This window comes from Aquarana catesbeiana, linkage group LG03 (genome assembly GCF_042186555.1).
Source record: "Aquarana catesbeiana isolate 2022-GZ linkage group LG03, ASM4218655v1, whole genome shotgun sequence".
Classification (NCBI taxonomy): domain Eukaryota; kingdom Metazoa; phylum Chordata; class Amphibia; order Anura; family Ranidae; genus Aquarana; species Aquarana catesbeiana.
The window spans coordinates 390519602-390526386 of NC_133326.1; positions in this window are offsets into that span (position 1 = coordinate 390519602).

A 6785-nucleotide genomic window follows, 5' to 3' on the forward strand; every position below is an offset into this window, starting at 1 on the left:
CTGCCCAAGATCAAAATGTCAGCCTTCCTTGCCTTTGGGTGTCCATGTTATGCCTCTGGGGGTCAGGGGGGTGCTGTACTTGTTTTTTTGGGAGTTTAATGTGGCTTAATGTAAAAAAAGAACTTGGATGTTATCCAATTTCCCCAAAATTCACACAATAGAAGACTGCATCTATGTCATCATATTCTAAAAATCTCAGGTTGTTTGGTAAAACAGACCAAAGGTTTTTCACTTTTAACAATTTTATTATTTTTCTGAAACATGTAATTGGAATAGCTTAAAGGGTAAGTTCACCTTTACAGAAAATCTGTAAGGTGAACTTACACTGGACCCCCTCCCGATCCCCCCCGAGTCCAGCTGACCTGGAGCCCTGCAGTCACCCGCTGTGACACATCGGGTTGCTGCTTCACTGGTCAGGGGATTTGAAATCCCCGTGGCTTGATCTCCTAAACGTACCTCATAAATGTACGTATAGGAAGCATTCTAATTGGTCTGTGCCATCACATGGATGGCGCCGAGCAATCAGGACCTGCCTAGCCCATCTTGCCAGCACTGGAGAAGAGTAGAGAAAGCCGTGGGGATTTCAAATCCCTGGACGGGTAAAGCAGCGACCTGATGTGTCACAGCGGGTGATAATGGGACTCCAGATTAGCGGGACCAGGGGGGATGGGGAGGGGGTCCAGTGTACATTCACCTTACAGATTTTCTGTAAAGGTGAACTTAAACTTTAATATAAAAGGGGCTCTATGTGTGATAAAGTGCCTAAATTAGAGCTGCATGATTAATCGTTAAGAATCAAAATCGCAAACTTTTTCCCTTCCTGATCCTCAAAACAGCATGTCACGATTCTTTCTAACAAGTGCAGGGAGTTCTCACAGCTGGAAAAAAAATTCAGGCAGCCTGCTAAATTTTATCACAACACTATCAATAGGTAGAAACAAAGTATCTTTTCATTCTTTTATCAAAGGAAAGAACTCCGGTGTGTAAATGAGGGAAGTTTAACCATTTAAAGACCAAACCTTTTCTGACATTTGTTGCTTACAAGTAAAAATCATTATTTTCTGCTAGAAAATTACTTGGAACACCCACACATGATATATTTTTTTTTAGCAGAGACCCTAGAGAATAAAATAATGGTTGTTACAATATTTTATGTCACACTGTATCTGCGCAGATGTTTTTCAAACGCAATCTTTTTGGAAAAAATACACTTAAAAAAAAACATTAAAAAAACTAAAAACAGTAAAGTAAGCCCATTTTTTTGTATAATGTGAAAGAAGATGTTACACCATGAGAATCATGATCTTTATTCTAAGCAAAAAAATTGTGATTCTCATTTTAGCCAGAATCATGCAGCTCTAGCCTAAATCTCAATCAATTGCCTTGTAACTTTGCACAGAATTTTGCAGAAGTTCTTTTGTGTACATTAAACCACATTAAGCTCCCAAAAAATCAAAGGAGTTGTAAACCCTCATTGTTATTAACCTTAATGCATTATATGCATTAAGGTGAAAAACCTTCTGTGAGGCAGCAGCCCCCCAGAGCCCCGTTTTTCCATACTGAACTTGGTCTTTCCAGCGACAGGGACAAGCACACCAGCTCCAGCCGCTGTCTCGGGTCCTGATTGAATAGATTGATAGCAGCACAGCCATTGACTTCTCCTGCTGTCAATCAAATCCAATGAGGCGGGGCCGAGTCCTGCTGTCTGTGTCAATGGGCGCAGCAGCAGGGCATGGGAGCACGCCTGCACAAGTTCCTCTGAGGGAGAGCGGCTCTCCAACGGGTCACTCGAGAAGAGGAGGAGCCAGGAGTGCCACTGAGGGACACAGAAGAGGAGGATTGATGCCACTCTGTGCAAAACCAACTGAACAGAGGAGGTATGACATGTTTGTTTCAAAAACCTTACATATCCTTCAAGCTACATGTCATTCATTTTTCCTTGTGGGAAACCAAAATTTATAAACTTTTCAGGATAGGGTTGGGAAGATAAAAACTTTGATTGTGCAAAGTTTCGAGGCTATTGATTAACCACTTCAGCCCCAGAAGGATTTGCCCCCTTAATGTCCAGGCCATTTTTTGCGATACGGCACTGCGTTGTTTTAACTGACAATTGCACGGTTGTGCAAAATTGTACTCAAACAAAATTGACATCCTTTTTTTCCCCCCACAAATAGATCTTTCTTTTCGTGGTATTTGCTAATCGCTGTGTTTTTTCTTTTTTTGCGCTATAAACATTTTGCTGTAATAAATATCCAAAAAAAATGTAAAAAAATAATTTCTTTATCATTTTAGGCCAATATGTATTCTTCTACATATTTTTGGTAAAAAAAAAAAAAAAAAATCGCAATAAACGTATGTTGATTGGTTTGCGCAAAAGTTATAGTGTCAATAGATTTGTGGCATATTTATTTATTTTTTACTAGTAATGGCAGCGATCTGTGATTTTTAGTGAGACTGCAACATTGTGGCGGACAGATTGGACACTTTTGCAACATTTTTGGGATCATTGAAATTTATACAGCGATCAGTGCAATAAAAAGTACTGATTACTCTGTAAATGTCACTGGCAGGGAAGGGGTTAACACTAGGGGCAATCAAGGTGTTAAATGTGTTCCCTAGGTGTGTTTCTAACTGTGTGGGGATGGAACTGACTAGAGGAGGAGCCAGATCGCTCTTTCTGCATAGTAGGAACAGACAATCTGTCTCTCCTCCCCAGTCAGAACAGGGATTTGTGTGTTTACATACACAAATCCCCATTCTGGCTCTTGCGGGTGGCAGGCAGTGATCATGCCTGCCGGCCACGTGCATCGGGTCCCCCACTGTGCAGTGTGCACGCGCCTGCTATGGCGCTTAAAGGACATTTCTTCAGTGTTGTCACATGAAAAGAAATACAATATTTACAAAAATTTGAGGGGTGTACTCACTTTTGTGAAATACTGTACCTCCTCTGTGCAGTGATTTTTCACAGAGCAGCCCTGATCCTCCTCTTCCCAGTTCTCTCCCTGGCACTCCTGGATGCTCCCTCCTGCCAAGTGCCCCCACAGCAAGCAGCTTGCTATGGGGCACTCTCAGCTCTGTGTGTCCATTTAGACACAGAGCCATGGTTCAATCCTGCCCCCTCTCTCTTGTGATTGGCTACTTGACTTTAATTGACATCAGCGGGAGTCAATGGCGCCACTGCTGTGTCTCAGCCAATCAGGAGGGAGAGTCACTCCTGCACATTGCTGGATAGAGAGGTGAGGGAAGTTGCTGCACACAGAAGGTTTTTTATCTTTTTATCTTAATGCAAAGAATGCACTTTCTGCCTTTACAATCGCTTTAAAGGACATTAAGCTCCCCAAAATACAAGCTTAAAGGGATTGTAAAGTCAGAAGGTTTATTTATCTTAATGCATTCTATGCATTAAGATAAAAAGCCTTCTGTGTGCAGCAGCCCCCCTCAGCCCCCCTAACACTACCCTGAGTCACATCTAGATCCAGCAATGACATTGCATGACCCTGACAATCACAGGCATGACTCCTAGAGGCAGAGGCATGATGGGATTTGTAGTTTCACCACAGCTGGAGTGCCCGAGCTTGCCTACCCCTGACTTAAGATAACAACGTAATACATGCATGCATGCATGCATACATGCATGCAGGACAAACAAGGCTTTCTTTTTGTGAATATTGTCATGCAACAATATTTTTTTTGCAATCCTTAGACAATTAAATGTAATACAACTAAATAAAAAGCATTTTTTTCTTTTTTTCAGCAGTAAATATATGTAAAAAGGTGTAAAAAATATTAATAAGCAAAGCAAACAAAAACAGAAAAAAGTTTAACTATTAATTAATAAAATAGAAAAGGAAAAATCACCAGGAAAATTACAATTGAATAGAGAAGGAGTTAATCGGTGCTAATTAGAGTTAATAAGGGGTTCAACAGAGGAACATTTAATTAGAAAAATTAAATTTTTTTTTAATTGTCAAGGTTGCTTTTCTCTTCACCTGCAAATCGAAGTTCATCCCTTTGATCTGTAGATGCAAAACACAGAAAGTTACAATTGATACAACATTTCAATGTAACTTTCTGTGATGTGGTTGTTGATAAATATTGCCAGCCTGCTTCTTTTTTTTGACAGCTCCTGCTGAATTGTTGGGTACTGAGACAGGGAAGGGTCCTAGCAGCAGAGCAGAAGGACTGGATGCACTAGACACACCCTGTGTACACTGATGACATGTTTTTTGCATGTCTAATACACCCAAAGTCTGCAACTGGTTAAGGATTGTAAAAAAATGGTTAAATGTGAATAACTTTTGGGGTGTTTTATCAAATGATCTGAGATTTTCACAACATGTTGGCACACATAGAGTCTTCTTTTGTGTGAAGTTTGGGGGAAATTGATTAACATCTAAGTTCTTTTCTGTATGTTAAGCCACATTAAGCTCCCCAAAAACAAGCTTAACCACTTCAGCCCCGAAAGGATTTACCCCCTTCCTGACCAGAGCACTTTTTACAATTTGGCACTGTGTCGCTTTAACTGCTGATTGCGCGGTCATGGAATGCTGTAACCAAATGAAATTTGCGTCCTTTTCTTCCTATAAATAGAGCTTTCTTTTGATTTGTATTTGATCACCTCTGCGGTTTTTATTTTTTGCGCTATAAATGGAAAAAGACCGAAAATTTTGAAAAAAAATGATATTTTCAACTTTTTGTTATAAAAAAATCCAATAAACTAAATTTTAGTCATACATTTAGGCCAAAATGTATTCGGCCACATGTCCTTGGTAAAAAAAATGTCAATACGCGTATATTTATTGTTTGCGCGAAAATTATAGCGTCTACAAACTAGGGTACATTTTCTGGAATTTACACAGCTTTTAGTTTATGTCTGCCTATCTCATTTCTTGAGGTGCTAAAATGGCAGGGCAGTACAAACCCCCCCAAATGACCCCATTTTTGAAAGTAGACACCCCAAGCTATTTGTTGAGAGGCATGTTGAGTCCATGGAATATTTTTATTTTGCCACAAGTTGCGGGAAAGTGACAAACTTTTTTTTTTTTGCACAAAGTTGTCACTAAATGATATATTTCTCAAACATGCCATGGGCATATGTGGAATTACACCCCAAAATACATTCTGCTGCTTCTCCTGAGTATGGGGATACCACATGTGTGGGATTTTTGGGGGCCTAGCTGCATACGGGCCCCCGAAAACCAATCACTGCCTTCAGGATTTCTAAGGGCATAAATTATTGATTTCACTCCTCACTGCCTATCACAGTTTCGTAGGCCATAAAATGCCAAGATAGCACAAACCCCCCCCAAATGACCCCATTTTGGAAAGTAGACACCCCAAGCTATTTGCTGAGAGGCATGGTGAGCATTTTAGAGCTCTCATTTGTTTTCGAAAATGAAGAACGACAAGAAAAATGTATTTTTTTTTCTTTTTTCAATTTTCAAAACTTTGTGACAAAAAGTGAGGTCTGCAAAATACTCGCCATACCTCTCAGCAAATAGCTTGGGGTGTCTACTTTCCAAAATGGGGTCATTTGGGGGGGGGGGTGTTGTGCCATCTGGGCATTCCATGGCCTCCGAAACTGTGATACGCAGTGAAGAGTTAAATCAAAAATATACACCCTTAGAAAGCCTGAAGGCGGTGCTTGGTTTTCGGGTCCCGTACGCAGCTAGGCTCCCAAAAAAGTCTCACACATGTTGTATCCCCGAACTCAGGAGAAGCAACAGAATGTATTTTGGGGTGTAATTTCACATATTCCCATGGCATGTTTGAGCAATATAACATTTAGTGACAACTTTGTGCAAAAAAAAAAATGTTGTCTTTTTCCCGTAACTTGTGTCACAATATAAATATTCCATGGACTCGACATGCCTCTCAGCAAATAACTTGGGGTGTCTACTTTCCAAAACGGGTTCATTTAGGGGGGGTTTGAACTTTCCTGGCATTTTATGCACAACATTTAGAAGCTTATGTCACACATCACCCACTCTTCTAACCACTTGAAGACAAAGCCCTTTCTGACACTTTTTGTTTACATGAAAAAAATTTTTTTGCAAGAAAATTACTTTACCCAAACATTATATATTTTTTTTAAAGCAAAGGCCCTACAGATTAAAATGGTGGGCATTTCATTTTTTTTTTCACACAGTATTTGCGCAGCGATTTTTCAAACGCATTTTTTGGGGAAAAAACACACTTTTTTAAATTTTAATGCACTAAAACACACTATATTTCCCAAATGTTTGATGAAATAAAAAAGATTATCTTAGGCCGAGTACATGGATACCAAACACGACATGCTTTAAAATTGCGCACAAACGTGCAGTGGCGACAAACTAAATACATTTTTAAAAGCCTTTAAAAGCCTTTACAGGTTACCACTTTAGATTTACAGAGGAGGTCTACTGCTAAAATTACTGCCCTCGATCTGACCTTCGCGGTGATACCTCACATGCATGGTGCAATTGCTGTTTACATTTGACGCCAGACCGACGCTTGCGTTCACCTTTGTGCGAGAGCGGGGGGGACAGGGGTGATTTTTACTCTTTTTTGAAAAAATTGGGGTCTATTAGACCCTGGATCTCTCCTCTGCCCTCAAAGCATCTGACCACACCAAGATCGGTGAGATAAAATGCTTTCCCAATTTCCCAATGGCGCTGTTTACATCCGGCGAAATCTAAGTCATAGAATGCTTGTAGCTTCAGGTTTCTTAGGCCATAGAGATGATTGGAGCCATTCTGGTCTCTGATCAGCTCTATGGTCAGCTGGCCAAATCAACGGCTGCA